Genomic DNA, 19,047 nt, shown 5'->3' with positions numbered 1-19,047 from the left:
GTTCTAGGCCACTGCAGAAGGAGACTTGACTTACTTCATCTGACCAGCTGTGTGACCAAATATGAGTTTCAGATGGGCTCCCAAGTTTGGTCTTGAGAAGGAGGACCACTTCAAGGTTTGTGGGACAAAGAACCAAGACCACAGACATTCAGGAACATGAGACCCATGGAGTCTCACGAGACCCAGAGCTGAGCCAGGGTCACAGCTGGAGGCAGAAGAGTTGACGCATTTCTGAAGGCTACATGTCTCCCTACATGCCGTATGCACCCTGCTATGCAGTCACCCACACAGATCATTCTGATAACCTTTGGCTGTTTCAACTTGTCATGATCTTTCTGAATTCTCCCTGCTTGGCCACCCTTTAAATAAGCAGTCTGAGTTAATAACTACCATTCGCTAAGCTGGAGACTGGGTCCATTTCATCTTTACAACTATGCTACCAAGGTAGGCATTAGCCCCTTTTCAAAGAAGAGACAACTGAGGTTCAGAAGGCTGACCCCAAGGCATATACTAGAGAGTATTCACAGCCAGTATTCTTATCCACCCTTCCCTGTGGACAAGCATGTAATTAGGAAACCTGCCAGGGGGTACCTCTGGGCCTGTCAGCACCATGCTCTGACTCAGGGGTTCCCTTATGTTGGACTATGTCGGTTTCCTAGGTGGCAGCACTACAAGGCCCACAGGGAGAGGACTGTGCCATGAAAAGGTCAGGGTGAGGTCTCCCAAGTGTTCTAGTTTGAAAAATTGTCCTTTAGTTTCAGATGATGATGATAATTGTTTTAAAAACCCTTCCCTAAAGAAAGAATAATAGATGAGAGACTGTAAACTACACAAGTAATGTGAACATCATAGCAATATATAAGAATATAACATAAAAAATAGAATTCCAAATAATATTCTGCTATATAATGAATTCCTAATCTCAAGAACAACAAAAAATATATAACCCAGTCTAAAAAGAAAAAGACAAAGGAGGTGAAAAGACATTTTTTCAAATAAGGTATACAACTGGCCAGTAAGCACATGAAAAGATGCTCAATACCTCTATCATTTGGGAAATACAAGAGCTTCCCTCATAATTCAGTTGGTAAAGAATCTGCCTGCAATGCAGGAGACCCTGGTTCAATTCCTGGGTCGGGAAGATCTGCTGCAGGAGGGATAAGCTACCCACTCCAGTATTTTGGGGCTTCCCTTGTGCCTCAGCTGGTAAAGAATCCGCCGCAATGTGGGAGACCTGGGTTCGATCCCTGGGATGGGAAGATCTCCTGGAGAAGGGAAAGGCTACTCACTCCAGTAATCAAAATTACAGTGAGATACCACTTCAAACCTACTAGGGAGGCAAAAAAAAGGTAAATAAGATATAAAGACAGATGAAGTCTTCTGCATTGGAAATATGAAATGCTGCAGCCACTGTGAAAAAGTTTGGTGGCTCAAAAAGTAAACATAAAATTACCATATGATCCAGCAATTCTACTTCTTGGTTTACACCCTAAAGAGCTGAAAGTAGGAACTCAGACAGACACTTATATATGTATTTTCATAGTATCCCTATTCACTTCCCTGGTGGCTCACAGGGTAAAGCGTCTGCCTGCAATGCAGGAGACCTAGGTTCGATCCCTGGGTCGGGAAAATCCCCTGGAGAAGGAAATGGCAACCCACTCCAGTATTCTTGCCTGGAGAATCCCATGGATGGAGGAGCCTGGTGGACCACAGTCCACAGGGTCGCAAAGAGTCGGACACGACTGAGCAACCTCACTTTCTTTCATTTTCTATTTACAATAGCCAAAAGATGGAAACAACACAAGTGTCCATGAAGATCTAATAAACAAACACAATGTGGTCTAAACATACAATGAATATACATACATACATGTATAAATACACATTTTTTTATAAGGAATGAAGTTCTGACACATGCTATAACTTGTATGAATCTTGAAAACATTATGCCAAGTAAAATGTCATGCATGTGCGTGCATGCTCAGTCATGTCTGACTCAGAGATCTCATGGATTGTAGCCTGCCAGGCTCCTCTGTCCATGGGATTCTCCAGGGGAGAATACTGAAGTGGGTTGCCATATCCTACTGCAAGGGAACTTCCCAACTCACGGATCGAACCTGAGCCTCCTACAGCTCCTGGATTGGCAGTCGGATTCTTTACCACTATACTACCTGCCAGGCACAAAAGTGACTGCACTTATATGAGGTACCTAGAATCCTCAAATTAACAGTAAGTAGAACAGAAGTTACATGGGGCTGGTGGGGGGAATGGGCAGTTATTGTTTAATGGGTATGGAGCTTCTGTTTGGGATGATGACAAAGTTCTGGAGATAGACTATGGTGAAGTGATAGTTGCACAACAATTTAAATGTACTTAATGCCACTGAATTGCTTACGTTAAAAGAGTTAAAATGGTCGATTTTATGTTATGGATTTTTTACCTCAATAAAAAAGAAAAGAAGCAATCTGAAGTAGGAATGCAAGATGGGATAGTCACTTTGCAAAACTGCTGGGGAGCATTTACTGCAACTAAATATACATGCTCCCCAAGACCCAGTAATTGTACTTTGAGGTATAGATACAACAAAGATCCACTCGCTCAAAGACAAGTATAATAATATTGAGAGCAGCATTATTTATCATAGGTAAAGACTGGAAACAGCTTCAATGTCCATCAAGGTAGAATGAAGAGAAATGTGGTGGAATATTCACATGATGAAATAAATCAATTAGAAGGACATATGACAACATGAATGAATCTCACAAACATGGTTAAGTGATAGAGTCAGATACAGAAGGACATATGATTCCATCAACATGAGGTTCAAAAGCAGGTAAAACTGGGTGAAAGAACTTAAGACATTGGCCATCTTTCAGGGAGAGGAGTTGTAAACGGAAGGGGGAGGAAAATGGTCTTTAAAGCATACAGATCTGACTTCAGCACCCCAGAGCCCCAGACCTCATACACAAGGCAGGCTCCTTCATGGGAAAGCTGGGATGTGCCCATGAGAAAGAGATTACTTAGAAACCAGCTCTGCCTCCTTGACGACATCCCCACTGAGAAGTCCTGGGCTGTGACAACATGCTCGGCTAGCGAGAGGAGGGGAAAGAGAGATCTAGGCCCGAGTCAGCTCCGAAGGGCCCCAAGCACAGGGAGATCCCCATGGGGGAGCCTGCCCAATTTATTTATTTGACTATGCTGAGTCTAAGTTGTGGCATGTGGGATCTTCCTTGTGGCGTGCAGGATCCTCAGTTGCAGCATGCAAACTCTTAGTTGTGGCATGCAGGATCTAGTTCCCTGACCATGGATTGAATCCAGGGCCCCCCGCATTGGGCGTGCAAAGTCTTAGCCACTTGACCATGAGGAAAATCCCTATAGTGAGAGTTTTTAAATTATCTAGAGAAGTTCTTATGCTATGAAAATATAGTATGCAGAATGTAAAACTGCACATATAGTATATGTAATTCTGCACAGGGAAAAAAAAAAAAAAAACACGGGAAGGAAATGAAGCTTTCCAATGGCTGGAGTTACCAGCATTTTTACCTATTTTTCTCTATCTATTTTTCTCTAGGTCCAAGTTTTCTCCTAACATGATTGTGTCCCCACCCTCTCAAATTCATATGTTGAAGTCCTAACCCCCAGTACTGCAGAATGTGACCATATTTGGAGAAAGGGCCTTTGAAGAGATGATTAGATTAAAATGAGGTCATGAAGGTGGGCACTAATCCAGCATGATGAGTGTTCTTTAAGAAGAGGAGGAAATTTGCAAACAAGACAGTTACAGAGAGAAGACTATGTACAGACACACGGAGAAGGCCGCCATCTACCAGCTAAGGAGAGATTCCTCAACACAAACCACCCCTGCTGGCCTGTGCTGATACTGGACTTCAAGCCTCTTGAGTTGTGAGAAAATAAATCTCTGTGTTTAAGTCCCTCAGTTCTTGTTCCTTTGTTACGGCAGCCCTAGCTGCCTAGAATATGACAGGCATCCATCGAGAGTCAGGAATCCCTCCTGTCATGAATTACTATTATTTATAGCTAAAATGTTTATACTTTCTCACTTAATCTTCACCAAACACCCTATGAAGTAGATTTTAGCACCCATTTTCTAAATAGGGAAAATGAGAGGTTAAGTGAATTCACTAAAGTTACATGGCTAGGAAATGGAAGAGCTACAAGTGGTACCTAGACCTGTCCAGATGGAGTTTTTTGTTTTTTTTTCAACCACTACGGTTGTATTATCTTTCTGATACACCTGAGAGTATGTTTTCTCATCTCCTCCCCAGCCCCCATTACCTGTTGTCCTTCTCCATCTATTGAAATAGCAAAGATTGATTTTTAGAAGCCCAATGGGGCAATGTGATATTTGGAGAAAAGTACTAGATTTGGGGATAATAAAAGTAAATCTCTTAGAGTTGTGAGTTCTAAATGTAAAGATGTGAAAAATAGGAAAATGCATTATGGCTGCTGCTGCTGCTGCTAAGTCACTTCAGTCGTGTCCGACTCTGTGCGACCCCACAGATGGCAGCCAACCAGGCTCCGTAGTCCCTGGGATTCTCCAGGCAAGAACAGTACAGTGGGTTGCCATTTCCTTCTCCAATGCATGAAAGTGAAAAGTGAAACTGAAGTCGCTCAGTCATGTCCAACTCTTAGTGACCCCATGGACCGCAGGCCACCAGGCTCCTCCATTCACGGGATTTTCCAGGCAAGAGTACTGGAGTGGGGTGCCATTGCCTTCTCCGGCATTATGGCTGGGTCTGCTGTTAATGTTAGTAATGGAGATGAAGACCTATTCTTGTGTAGGCAGTGACTTTAACTTGCTGGGTGAGCCTGGGAAAGGCACTTGACTTCTCTGGACCCCCAGAATCAATTGTTTGCTAAAGCTTTGAGCCTAAAGCCTACCTTCCCTTGGTTTGAAAGGAGAGAAGTATGCTATTAAAGGATGTACTCAAGAATGGCAGCACCAAACACAGTTTCTCCTTGATGTAAAAAGAAGAAAAGCTTCAAGGGAATACTTCAAGTCACTAGGTGATTCAGCGCGGCTTAAAGAAGTGTTAAGGACACATGCAAAGGTTCCTCAAAACTCCAGAAGTTGGAACCATCAGTGCGTTGATACAGAATTTGAATTAACTTATTAGGAATTCAGGCTTTCTCATTTGGAAGATGAAAATTAGACTGACTTCACAGGGTCATCTTGAATACCAAGTAAGATAAAACCACAGAACACAAATGTGTAAAGCTCAGAACTTTATATGAACTCTTATACCACCAGAGAAAATGGGAGTTCAGAGGTGAGATGGCATACCAACATCGTACATCTAGTGAGTGGAATTAGAGAGGTGGGAAGAAGGTTTAAGAGGGAGGGGACATACGTATACCTATGGCTGATTCATGCTGATGTATGGCATCAGATCAGATCAGATCAGTCGATCAGTTGTGTCCGACTCTTTGCAACCCCATGAATCGCAGCACGCCAGGCCTCCCTGTCCATCACCAACTCCCGGAGTTCACTCAGACTCACGTCCATCGCGTCAGTGATGCCATCCAGCCGTCTCATCCTCTGTCATCCCCTTCTCCTCCTGCCCCCAATCCCTCCCAGCATCAGAGTCTTTTCCAATGAGTCACATAAACCAACACAATATTGTAAAGCAATTACCCTCCAATTAAAAATTAATTTAAAAAATTGGTTGGTACAATTCACCAGTGGGTGGGGTGGTGGATAACTGGAACCCAGGGTGGTCATATTCTAAAATCAAGTTATTCAACACAACATTCATTCAAGAACAAGTTGAGTGTTTCCTAAGTGCCCAATATTCTAAATACTAGAGATGCACTGGGGAACACAAATATGTTTCTCCAAGTACCTTTAAGTTCTTACAGGATACTGCCTCCTGTCCAAAATCACCTTTCCACAGCTATTCTATCTACCAAACTAATCAATAATGCATTGATTGTAATAGCTAAAGTCTAGACAACCTAGATGTCCATCAACCAGAGAGTAACTCTGTATTATGATACCACCTATACAAGGACTTCCCTGATGGCTCAGACAGTAAAGTGTCTGTCTACAATGTGGGAGACCTGGGTTTGATCCCTGGGTCAGGAAGATCCCCTGGAGAAGGAAATGGCAACCCACTCCAGTACTATTGCCTGGAAAATCCCATGGATGGAGGAGCCTGGCGGGCTACAGTCCATGAGGTCACAAAGAGTTGGACACAACTGAGCGACTAACACTTTCACTTCCTAAGGGAAGGTCTTCAGCTAGCAGAGGGGCTGGCCAGATAAGCCTGTCAGCTTTTTCACTTAGTAAGAGACTCTCAATGAACTCTCCGATCTCCTCCTACCCAGCAGGGAGGTAATGGACTGACACTCCCATTACTCAAATGCCTCAATTCCCCAAACTCTAAGAGCTGCCAGAAACCCAGAAACCCTCTTCCTGCTGCCTACAAAATCAGCCCCCCAGGAATGTACAGCACACTTCACTACCCTGTTTGCTGGCACATTCGCATGGTTTTATGGTTCCAAACACTTGCAGCATTTTATCTGGGCTGTCCATCTGTTCTTAGAGTGGACAGTCCCAACAATCAAGGAGACATCAATAGTCATGTTCTCCAGGTGTATGTGCCTCCCACTCAGACTGCACATTTCAGCGGCACCAGCAGGCCTGGTCCCATCAGCTCTCACCCACGTTCAGCAGGATGCAGAATACAATCAAGGGGCAGGAGTCAGGCAGGCAGGAACAAGTTTCAAAGACCCACTCTGCCCGAGACACCCAGCTAAGTGTTTTCCTATCCAAGTCCTCAAAAAATAACCCGCAAGGTGGCTGTTACCATCCTATTCGGACAACTCAGGAAACGAGAGACTGCCCTGGGGTTGAAGTGTCTCAGGAAACAGTTTCAGAGAGGAGAGCGAAGTAGATGAAGCCCCGCAACCAGGAAGCGGCAGGACCAGATTTCAAATCTGAGAGGCAGAGGCAGATGAGTAACAAAGAATATAGGATTTGGGGACTTCCCCGGTGGCCCAGTGGTTAAGAATCCGCCTGCCAATGCAGGGTACACAGGTTCAATCCCTGGTCCAGGAAGATCCCACATGCCTCAGGCCAACTAGGCCCATGTGCCACAACTACTGAAGCCCACGCCCACACACCTAGAGGCTATGCTCCACAGCAAGAGAAGCCACCGCAATGAGAAGCCTGCGTACCGCAACCAGAGAAAGTCAGTGCAGCACTGAAGACCCAGTGCAGCCAATTAATAAATAAATAATATGGGGTTTAGAGGCCAAAAGACGTGGTTCACATCCAATATTATGTGAACACACAGAAGCTGTTTTCTCATCTGGAAAATGGGAATAATACCTAGCTCATAAGATTATTGGGAGAAATAAGTGGCATAATGTTCACACAGCAATGAGCAATATGTCTGGACCAGAGTCAGCCCTCAATAAAAGGGACCTTTAGGTCGCTCACAACTAACCAGGGTTTCTGACTCCACGTCTAGGCCTCTCTCTGCACCATAGAGAAACCATCTCTCAAAGCAGGCATGGGGTTAGCTACAGCCATGTAGCTTTACCCGAAGGCGGAAACATCGAGAGGAGAAAGGAACACACAGGACCAAAGAGCGTCACAGGGTGGTGGCTCAGTCCGCACTTGGAGAGGACTGTTCTGTAGTGGGTACTCCAGGGTTTACTGGGAGAGGTGGAAGATGGCGCTCTCACAGTCAAGCTGACCCACCCAGGGAAACTTGCTGAGGCACCTGTAGAAACATGAGCAGTTTTCTCCACAAGCCGTGAGTCACACAGAGGCTGGTAAACGATAAGCCCCGGGGCAGATCATTACAACTTCCTCCCAGATGCTTCCTGGCACTGCTGGCTTGTATCACTGGTTTCAAAATGAAATTGATCTGAAACCAGGTCTCATCATTACTCATCCCCCTTCTCCCCTTCCTTCTAACAGCTAGTGAAGTAAGCTGATTCCCGTTCCTGATTGAAGTCTATCTCCACAAGCCACGAATCTTGGCCTAGTCATGGAGGCGTGAATGGGCTTGTGGCAAACTGTTTCTGGGGCAAGTTGGTGAGCACTGATGAGCACATGGGGCAACAGTTTAGATTGTAAGGCCGAAAAACAAGAGATCTAAACATAGCTCTTACTTCCACACCCACATAGGACCTTAAAGTCATTTGACTGCTTTAAACTCTGTTTCTCCCGCAGAGATTCTGAATCATAAAGTCTATGAATCTGATGAAGAGGTAGGCATCTGTACCAATATAAATTGATAGGTTTCAGCACTGAGTCTAAATACACAGCACCAGGGACTTCCCTGGTGGTCAGTGGTTAAGACTCCAGGCGCCAAATGCAGGGGGCCTGGGTTTGATCGTTGGTTAGGGAACCAGATCCCAAATGCCCCAACTAAGAGTACACATGCAGCAATGAAGACCCAGTGCAGCCAAATAAACAAATATTAAAAAAAAAAACAAACACAACACATGCAATTCCTAGAATACTGTTGAGGGAGTTAGTAACTTGAGGCTACTTCTAGAGAAAAAAAAAATCTTTTTTTTTTTTTAGATTAGAGCTCTAGTATATCTGCTAGATAGAAACATTCAGTGGAACCAGGAGTCCCTGGCCTGTGCTCAAAGCTCCTCTCTAAAGACCATACTGCCAAGCATGGCCTCAGATCCTGAGCTGGAAGCACTGTAAAACCTGGTCAAGAAGGGTTGAGTCCCTGGGGTACTAGAGCCATTGAAAGAAGAAAGCTTTTGCTTCTTAAATAGACTTCTAAGAATTAATGGATACTAAACTGAGAACTCATTCCAGGCCTGCTTTTAGGTTGGAATTGAGTCAGTTCAGTTCAGTCGCTCAGTCGTGTCCGACTCTTTGCGACCCCGTGAATTGCAGCACGCTAGGCCTCCCTGTCCATCACTAACTCCCGGAGTTCACTCAGACTCACGTCCATCGCGTCAGTGATGCCATCCAGCCATCTCATCCTCTGTCGTCCCCTTCTCCTCCTGCCCCCAATCCCTCCCAGCATCAGAGTCTTTTCCAATGAGTCAACTCTTCGCATGAAGTGGCCAAAGTACTGGAGTTTCAGCTTTAGCATCATTCCTTCCAAAGAAATCCCAGGGCTGATCTCCTTCAGAATGGGACTGGTCGTATCTCCTTGCAGTCCAAGGGACTCTCCAGAGTCTTCGCCAACACCACAGTTCAAAAGCATCAATTCTTCAGCACTCAGCCTTCTTTACAGTCCAACTCTCACATCCATACATGACCACTGGTAAAACCATAGCCTTGACTAGATGAACCTTTGTTGGCAAAGTAATGTCTCTGCTTTTTAATATGCTATCTAGGTTGGTCATAACTTTCCTTTCAAGGAGTAAGCATCTTTTAATTTCATGGCTGCAGTCACCAACTGCAGTGATTTTGGAGCCCCCAAAAATAAAGTCTGACACTGTTTCCCTATCTATTTCCCATGAAGTGATGGGACCAGATGCCATGATCTTTGTTTTCTGAATGTTGAGCTTTAAGCCAACTTTTTCACTCTCCTCTTTCACTTTCATCAAGAGGCTTTTTAGTTCCTCTTCACTTTCTGCCATAAGGGTGGTGTCTTCTGCATATCTGAGGTTATTGATATTTCTCCCGGCAATCTTGATTCCAGCTTGTGTTTCTTCCAGTCCAGTGTTTCTCATGATGTACTCTGCATATAAGTTAAATAAGCAGGGGGACAATATACAGCCTTGACGAAGTCCTTTTCGTATTTGGAACCAGTCTGTTGTCCCATGTCCAGTTCTAACTGTTGCTTCCTGACCTGCATACAAATTTCTCAAGAGGCAGATCAGGCAGTCTGGTATTCCCATCTCTTTCAGAATTTTCCACAGTGTATTGTGATCCACACAGTCAAAGGCTTTGGCATAGTCAATAAAGGAGAAATAGATGTTTTTCTCGAACTCTCTTGCTTTTTCCATGATCCAGCGGATGTTGGCAATTTATCTCTGGTTCCTCTGCCTTTTCTAAAACCAGCTTGAACATCAGGAATTTCACGGTTCACATATTGCTGAAGCCTAGCTTGGAGAATTTTGAGCATTACTTTACTAGCGTGTGAGATGAGTGCAATTGTGCAGTAGTTTGAGCATTCTTTGGCATTGCCTTTCTTTGGGATTGGAATGAAAACTGACCTTTTCCAGTCCTGTAGCCACTGCTGAGTTTTCCAAATTTGCTGGCATATTGAGTGCAACACTTTCACAGCATCATCTTTCAGGATTTGGAATAGCTCAACTGGAATTCCATCACCTCCACTAGCTTTGTTCGTAGTGATGCTTTCTAAGGCCCACTTGACTTCACATTCCAGGATGTCTGGCTCTAGGTCAGTGATCACACCATCGTGATTATCTGGGTCATGAAGATCTTTTTTGTACAGTTCTTCTGTGTATTCTTGCCAGCTCTTCTTAATATCTTATGCTTCTATTAGGTCCATACCATTTCTGTCCTTTATCGAGCCCATCTTTGCATGAAATGTTCCCTTGGTATCTCTAATTTTCTTGAAGAGATCTCTAGTCTTTCCCATTGTGTTGTTTTCCTCTATTTCTTTGCACTGATCACTGAAGAAGGCTTTCTTTTCTTTTCTTGCTATTCTTTGGGACTCTGCATTCAGATGCTTATATCTTTCCTTTTCTCCTTTGCTTTTCACTTCTCTTCTTTTCACAGCTATTTGTAAGGCCTCCCCAGACAGCCACACCTCCAAACTCTCAAGGGCACACCCTTGAAAGTCAGAAGCTTGTCTTCTCAGCCATGACACAGAGGTTTTATTTAGTCCCAATGTCCAACCTTATTGGATGTTATGGCAAAATAAAACCATCCATCATTCTGGGGTAAATGTCCTTCAAATGATCAATCTTGGACAGTTTCCCTACTGATATTTGGACATCTTGATGAGAAGGAAAGAATAATGCCAGTTTAAAAGTGTTACAGCCAAAAGGCAACTTGTTGGGGAATGGGGGAGATACTGTCAAAGATGTTTCCATTCTAGTTTGCTTTAGGGACACCTCTAGTTTATAAAGCAAACAAATTTATCCTTGTAGCTATCACTATCTTTTGTTAAGGGATTAGGATAAAAAGGTGAGAGGGAAAGTGTATGGAATTGCCTTCAGAAGAAGATTCTGGCATTTTCCTGAGTAAAATCATACATAGAAAATAGTTCACTTACTAAGAAATACAAAGTAAAAGGACACGTGTTGTGAAATACTTGGGGAATGGATGCTGCTAAATATTGTTAGAGCGTCAGAGGAATGTAAATTGGCAGAAACTTTTTGGCAATTAAGCCTTAACGAAATCCTCTGATCAAGGAATTGTGCCAGGAAATCAACCAAGATGTGACAAAACCATACCTGCACCGATGTTCATTGACTATTGCTTAGTGTTTAAAAAGTCTCAACAACTTAACATTCAACAGAATACTTAAGTATGTGTGCTACAGTAGCTCAAACGTCTCATCTACAGCCTTCAATGTTGTAAAAAATATCAATGAAAAACAATGGTCTGCTCAGGGGAAAAAAACACGTCATAAAAACAGCCATTTATAGCTTATAGCCTGAGCCTGACAATTATAACATAAAATATTAATATTTTTATACTTGTAAAAAAAAAAAAACTGGTGGGGGTGGAGCTGAGTCTTGGCTGCCAGGAAGGCAGACTAGTTCTTTCCACAACCAACGACTTTCCAAGCCAAAGAAGTCCAAGATGGAGGAGCGTGAGCAGAATCTGATCTGAGGAGGCCAATAGGCAGAGGCCAAGAGGCATGCTGGGTGGCAGGGGTAGGACAAGGGGAGCCCGTGGGGCAGGCTGGGAGCCCAAGGGGCTGTCCCATGGTATGGTGGAAGATGAAGCATCCCAAGTGTCCTGCCATAGCTGTTTGGCATTCTCAGAGGAGCCAAACTTTGATTCCCAAATGCTGAGAGCAGCACAAGAGGACCCGCTGCCTTGGATGTGTTCATGATGACCCATCACCACTAGATCACCACCGTGGGGAATGCTAGAGAGTCAACCACAGAGCTAGAGCTGAAGTATTTGATGAAAGGCATTCTCAAATGCCTGTTGGTACAAGGAATGGCTTTACAAAGCCCTTCTCTGATTCACAGAAGTAGAAAATGAAGCTGGATTGTTGAGAAAGGAGGGCCAGCTGTGGAGCGATAAAGCAATGGGACTCCTCTCCCTCAGATATCCTCAAGGAAGACTTGGTTAGGAAAATGGATGTGGAAGATATATTGAAAATGTTCGTTTGAAATGACTAAAGTCCTTAATGGGTGGTAGGCCTCCATTCTGCTCATCTTCCAGTTTTTTCACAGTAAATATGTTTTGCAATCAGAAAGAGATGTGATTTTGCCCACCTCTGCCTAGTAAAGTTATATGGCAACTCCCTGTTGTTGAGGAGGAAGCAATTCTTTCTATGAGAAGTTTTGCCTCTCTGCACAAAGCTCTTTGGAAAGACCTAAATAATGTTACTCAGGTTCTTCTCACCCATGGGAGCTGGATCCTCCCTTGTACTCTCCAGAGAGAAACCCAAGCTGAGTTGTACTCCACAGCACTCTGGGAATTCCAGAGACAGTTGACTCAAAGCTCAGTGTTAGCGTGCTGTCAGTGATCGTCACCTGAAGAATGAGAGCAGACATTTGGAGATTGACCTGGGACCTCTGGGATATCAATCAAGGGTCTGGTGGGCAAAAGTGCTGCACACTGGCCCTGCAGCCTGGGCAGGTCAATTCATATTTAAGCTGTTAACAGTAAGCTCTCAACAAATTATTTTTAGTCTCTAAAATGGGAACACACATACACATACATACCCAGGCTCTGGTTAGAGCCAAATAAAATGCACTGTGCTTTTCAAAGCACAATTAAGTATTCAAAACTAGTGACAGTGATTTAAAAAGCAAAACAAACAAACAAACAAAAAAAACCCAAGAAGGTAAAGGTCATGTGAAATACTGAAGTAAGCAGAAAATTAAGGGAAAAAAATGGATCAACTGCCATTAAGACAAGCATTGGAAGTTAAATTCAAATTGCCATGCTTTCAGAAATTCCCTGGCAGTCCAGGGGTTAGGACTTGGCACTGTCACTGCTGGTGGCCCAGGTTCAGTCCCTGGTCAGAGAACTAAGATCCTTGCAAGCCAAGGGGCCAAAGGAGGTTGGGGGCAGGGGGAGCCACACTTCCATTCACATCTCACAAATCTGTCCCTTTCTTTTATATTCTCTCTAAAAGAGATACACCTAGCTCTTTACAACGGTCTTCATGATATCACATAACAATGGTTCCCAAACACAACTGATAAAATCACCTAGAGAACTTTAAAAAAAAACATTCAGATTCCCTGCTTCCAGCCCACCCATCACTTCCACTGATCAGTTTCTGGAGGTGGATCCAGGGAAGACAGTTTGTTGGTTTTTTAAAGTTCCTGATTCTCACCTTTACTTCTTGTAAGGTAAATTGGTATAGATTTTTGAGGGCGCTTCAGAGTATGTATTAAAATTTCAAATGTCCAGATCCTTCTTCTGACCAACATATATACCTGTCTTTTCAATATCTCCCCCCTGATGCTTTAAAGGCATAATCCATAATAGTAAAATCATTATGTCAAAAAGCAAATTCATGATCTTCTTTGCTCTTGGCCTAAATCTGGTCCTTTTCCAGTCTCCCAGGGAAGGGTACAGTGTGTACTCAGCTATACAAACCCAAAATCTGGGCCTCAGAAGCAGCCCAAGGTCTGTGTCTAGAGTACCCGAATTCAAATGTTGGTTTCAGTGACAAGACTCTGAGCAATATGTTTCCATTGTCTGTAAGGTGGGAAGGATGCCAGTAATACCTACTTCAGGTAAAGGAGTTACTATTTAGCATAGTGCGTAGCCTACGGTTATCTAGCATCCTTTTCTTTGACCATTTCTCCCTCAGACTTTTCTTGCCAGTCAATCGCCAAGACTCATGTCTCTCCATCTCTCCTTCCCCCAGCTTAGTATTTACTACATCATTTTTAGCCTAAATGAATACAGTATTCTCCATTTTAATAAAGGAGGACCTTTTAAAAATTCTATAGATGATACATTTGAGAGGATAAGATCACTTCCTGTTTTGAAACTTATCAGTGATGTGCCACTCTTCTCAGGATAAAAACCAAAATCTCTAGTGTGCCCAGTCCCTATCCGCACTGTCTAGCTACAGTGGCCCTCTTAAGTGCATCGTAACCCCTTACCACAGGGCATCTGCACACCTGCTCCTTCAGTGTCTCCTACATTCCCATTCCAATGCTACCCAGTTACCTCCAAACATCTTCCAGATCCAAATTCAAAAATTACTTTCTTAGGAAAACTTTCCCTCAACCCTCCCAAAGTAGGTCAGTTTCCCCTGTTAAAAACTCTCCTGTGCTCAGTCTTGTCCAACTCTTTACAGCTCCAAGGACTGTAGCCCGCCAGACTCCTCTCCATGGAATTTTCCAGCAAGAATTCTGGAGTGGGTTTCTTACTCCAGGGGATCTTCCCGATCCAGAGATAGAACCTGTGTCTCTTGCCTCTTCTGCATTGGCAGGCAGATTCTTTACCACTAGAGCCACCTGGGAAGCCCATGTAACTCTCTTCCACAGGTTTCATTACAACTTGTAATTACACGTTTACTTCTATTGCCTATCTCCCTTAACTAGTTTGTATAATACCCAAAGGCAAAGACTGTTAGAATCTGCTTATTACTAAATCTCAACACCTAGCACAGTGCCTGACACAAAGTAGGCATTCAGTAATTGTTGAATGAACTACGAAAGTCCCTTAACCCAGCAATTTTGCCTGTAGGAATGCAGTCTAAAGATACGTGTATAACAACTAGTCTAGCTGCAGCAACATGGCTATTATTACCACTGCTAACACCTAACATTTATTTATTTCATGCTTTTTTACACACTAACTCAGCCTTATGAGATCCTCATTATTACCTCTATTTTACAGATGAGGAAACTGAAGCATAGAGGTTAAGCAAATTTACCCAAGTTTCTACAGCTAGTAAGCAGACAGCCTGAACACAGGCACGGTGGCTCTGGAACTCCACACAGTTATATTTTTGCAGACTTCAGTTGTCAAAATTTGAAATGTTGCTGGAAATACTAAAGTCTCACTTTGCATGCAAAGTTTGAAGAAATTAAAATCTCCCAAATTAAGAAAAATGTAAAAAGTGACATAATTTCAAAACAAGAGAGACCAGTGAATGATAAGCATCTAATGGTTTTAGAAAAGGCAGAGGAACCAGAGATCAAATTGCCAACATCCGCTGGATCATGGAAAAAGCAAGAGAGTTCCAGAAAAACATCTATTTCTGCTTTATTGACTATGCCAAAGCCTTTGACTGTGTGGATCACTATACACTGTGGAAAATTCTGAAAGAGATGGGAATACCAGACTGCCTGATCTGCCTCTTGAGAAACCTGTATGCAGGTCAGGAAGCAACAGTTAGAACTGGACATGGAACAACAGACTGGTTCCAAATACGAAAAGGAGTACATCAAGGCTGTATATTGTCACCCTGCTTATTTAACTTATGTGTGCAGAGTACATCAAGAGAAACGCTGGACTGCAGGAAACACAAGCTGGAATCAAGATTGCCGGGAGAAATATCAATAACCTCAGATATGCAGATGACACCACCCTTATGGCAGAAAGTGAAGAGGAACTCAAAAGCCTCTTGATGAAAGTGAAAGAGGAGAGTGAAAAAGTTGGCTTAAAGCTCAACACTCAGAAAACAAAGATCATGGTCCCATCACTTCATGGGAAATAGATGGGGAAACAGTGGAAACAGTGTCAGACTTTATTTTTGGGGGCTCCAAAATCACTGCAGATGGTGATTGCAGCCATGAAATTAAAAGACGCTTACTCCTTGGAAGGAAAGTTATGACCAACCTAGATAGCATATTCAAAAGCAGAGACGTTACTTTGCCAACAAAGGTCCATCTAGTCAAGGCTATGGTTTTTCCAGTAGTCACGTATGGATGTGAGAGTTGGACTCTAAAGAAAGCTGAGTGCCGAAGAATTGATGCTTTTGAACTGTGGTGTTGGAGAAGACTCTTGAGAGTCCCTTGGACTACAAGGAGATCCAACCAGTCCATCCTAAAGGAGATCAGTCCTGGGTGTTCTTTGGAAGGAATGATGCTGAAGCTGAAACTCCAGTACTTCATGCGAAGAGTGGACTCATTGGAAAAGACCCTGATGCTGGGAAAGATTGGGGGCAGGAGGAGAAGGGGACGACAGAGGATGAGATAGTTGGATGGCATCACTGACTCAATGGACATGAGTTTGGGTGGGCTCTGGGAGTTGGTGATTGCCAGGGAGGCCTGGTGTGCTACAGTTCATGGGATCGCCAAGAGTTGGACACGACTGAGCAACTGAACTGAACTAAATTCCCTTATTCCACACACGTACACGTCACATATGTTCATAAGAGGACATGTCTTGAATCATGGGAGTTATGAATTATTTGAGGTTTTCAAGGGTAAATCTTTAACATCAGTGCAATCACCCTATACAAGACTGTTTATTGCAGTGATATTTGGGTTTAAGGAAAAAAATCCATAAGCACCTCTTAGAAAATAAGATCAGAAATAAGTATTTTCTTTAAGAATGGAAATCAAGTTTTATTCATCAAAATGCTTGCTAACTAGATTTTGAAAACTAAAGAGAAACTTGAGGAAAAGTGCATTTCACTTTGATAAATATCACACTCTCAAGCTTTTAACATCCAAGGAAAATAATACAAGTGCTAATATATTTGATAGTTCACATCTGAGTTCTGCAATTTAAATTTTTAGAATTTTTTATTTCAAATGCTTTTGAAACATTCAGATAATTAAATCTTAAAACAATGGTTAGTGTGAAAACTCATGATTTTTAAATGTTATAGTAACCTTACTAGGCTTACTGCAAACTCTGTCTTGAAGGTATTATTCAAACATAAAAGTTTAATTTATCTGAATGGGGTCAAGAGGAACAATTTATCCAATCGTCTTTCTGCAGCAGTCTTTCCTAATAAGGTGATTCCTGAGAGTTAGATTTCTAAAAATCCAAACACCTCACAAGTTTTACGGTAACTCCCTCCTACTTCCATGTCTGCAGAAGATAAAAATAGGGGGTTAGCTAAATAAATCATGGTATATCTGGCAGGTAGAAAGACTAAGGAGCTGTCAAAAGCAAGATAGAAGTGTATTTACCAGTCTGGAAAGATGTGTGTGAGTCAGTAAGTTTAAAAAAAAAAAGAAAAAGTAAGTTGTAGAATGATTGTAAGTGTGATACAGGTCCAATCCTTGTTACAAAAATTCCTGTGTGCACACCTAATTTCGTTGTCAAGAAAAAGGTCTACAAGGATTCATGTTCAACTATTAACTGTGCTTATCCTGCAGGAGCAGAACTGAGGAAGAGAAGCACTTTCACGTGTTTATTTTTTATTTGCTTCTGTTGAGATGCAGTGGAGCTCAATGGTTAAAGTTCAGGCAGCTTAGATTTGAATCCAAGTTCTGCTATCTACTATTTTCATAATCCTGGGCACGTTATTTAACCTCTCTGGCCTCAGAGGTTAAATGGGGTGGTAATAGTATCTACTTCAAGGCATGATATGGTGATTAAACAAGGTAATACATGTAAAATGCTGAGAAGCTGTACCTGTCACATAGTCCATGCTATTATTTTATTGAAAACACTGTCTTTACAGTGAACAAATATTAATGTGAAATCCCAGACAGTGAGCCCAACTCTACACAAACTATATAAAATACTATATATGAAAGGGGGTGTGACAGAAATAGAAAGCTCCCTAGGCAATTCCGACAGTCAGCCAAGCTTGCAAACTACTGACTCAAAACCAGCTGGGTTCCAGTTGGGGAACGCAGGAGCATTCTGGAAGTGGAAAAAGACCATAAAAGACCAGAAAATAGTAGGTCTTGAAGCCCTGGTGGGAAGCCCCGGCTGAAGCTGACTCTGGGGTGAGGGCAGGGTGTGGGCCTGGCATCCTGTTCTGGCTTGTGTGTGGGGAGCCCACAAGTAGCTGTCTTCTCTCTGCCTGAAACTATAACAAGATGGGGCTCGTTGGGAGGAGGCAGGCGGCCTTAAGCAAGACACCCAGGATGGCAGCTGAGGCCTCCGGCCCTGCCCTCTATCTGACCAACCACGTCCAGGGCTAGCCATGGAGGCGCTTCCCACACAAGAGAGTTAGGGCCGCAAGGCCGAGGAGCTGGAACCAGAGCACCCGCCTGAGGCCCAGAAGCCCGGTCTCCCTCGCCTGCGCCCAGACGGACGCCATCAGGCGTGTCCTTTGACAAGAGCCCAAACAACTTCTGAACAGACCTGAACTGGGAGGGTGGAAGACAGTTCCAGTGGGGAATATACTAGTTTCCAAACTTGGGGGAGGAATCTTCTCAGAAAAACCCACAGGCATACAATTAATTCCAGGGAAAGCAGAGACTTCTCAAAGTTAACGTGAGACCCTGAGGTCTGACCTCCCTGCTGGGCAAGATCAACCTGTCTCTAGTCTTCATCACAGGTTTGAGGCTTCTTGCTAAGGGAGATGCAGTTTCAAGCTGGTCCCATGTGCTCTCAAGCAAGGAAGACTGTGGTCACTGAGACTGAGGAGAAAGAGGAAAGCCTGGGCTCAGGCCTCCCTGGCCGCATTCCCAATCTAACCCCTGGGACACTCAGAGTCTGGAGGGAGGGCCGCTCTCTCCTCCTCCTAGGGTTTTATGTGGCCCACAGAGGCTCTGGGAGCAGGAAGCAGCCCCCAGCCCTCCTGCCTCTTAGCTGTGTGGCCCTGGCTCCGAGCCCTCTCCTCGGATGGCAGTGACAGAGCCACAGCTGTGAGCTCAAAGACAGGGTAAAGGGAGGAAGGAAAGTGTTCACTGGGCTCTCCTCCCCAGGAGGAGGTGTTTTGGTTCACTGAGCAAACAGCAGGACCCCAGGACCCTGAAGTTCATCAGGACCCTGGCAGCCACAGCCTGGAGGGATTTTGTCAGTCTGAGGAATTTGTAGGCTACTGATGTTCTAGGAGA

At 43.6% G+C, this 19,047-nt stretch overlaps 1 protein-coding gene across 6 annotated transcripts in view; it reads right to left on the bottom strand.

Moving 5' to 3' along the window:
• Positions 1–19,047, bottom strand: part of CDH3 (cadherin 3) — a 117,250-nt gene that overhangs the window by 19,308 nt on the left and 78,895 nt on the right. The gene's annotated exons all lie outside the window — the stretch shown is intronic.

Source organism: Bos javanicus, chromosome 18 (genome assembly GCF_032452875.1).
Source record: "Bos javanicus breed banteng chromosome 18, ARS-OSU_banteng_1.0, whole genome shotgun sequence".
Classification (NCBI taxonomy): Eukaryota; Metazoa; Chordata; class Mammalia; order Artiodactyla; family Bovidae; genus Bos; species Bos javanicus.
Note: the sequence above shows the minus strand (reverse complement) of the source record. Positions and strands in the feature narration are given on the sequence as shown.